Here is a 324-nt window from a genome sequence, read left to right as displayed (position 1 = left end):
TACATATATATATGTCTATATATGTATATGTGTGTGTGTGTGTATATATACATATGTATGTTGTACATATATACATATATATAAATATATATGTGTGTGTATACGTGTGTATGTGTATATGAGTGTATATACATATGTAAATGTGTTTTTAAATAATTACATGTTTATGTTATAGGTTATAGATGAAAGATTGTATTTATGCGTATGAATGAGTTCTATTTGTACATCTGTGTATCTTTTCATCTATCTATCTATCTATCTATCTACCTATCTATCTATCTATCTATCTATCTATCTATCTATCTATCTATCTATATATATATA

The sequence above is a fragment of the Octopus bimaculoides genome, chromosome 4 (assembly GCF_001194135.2).
Source record: "Octopus bimaculoides isolate UCB-OBI-ISO-001 chromosome 4, ASM119413v2, whole genome shotgun sequence".
Lineage (NCBI taxonomy): Eukaryota > Metazoa > Mollusca > Cephalopoda > Octopoda > Octopodidae > Octopus > Octopus bimaculoides.
Note: the sequence above shows the minus strand (reverse complement) of the source record.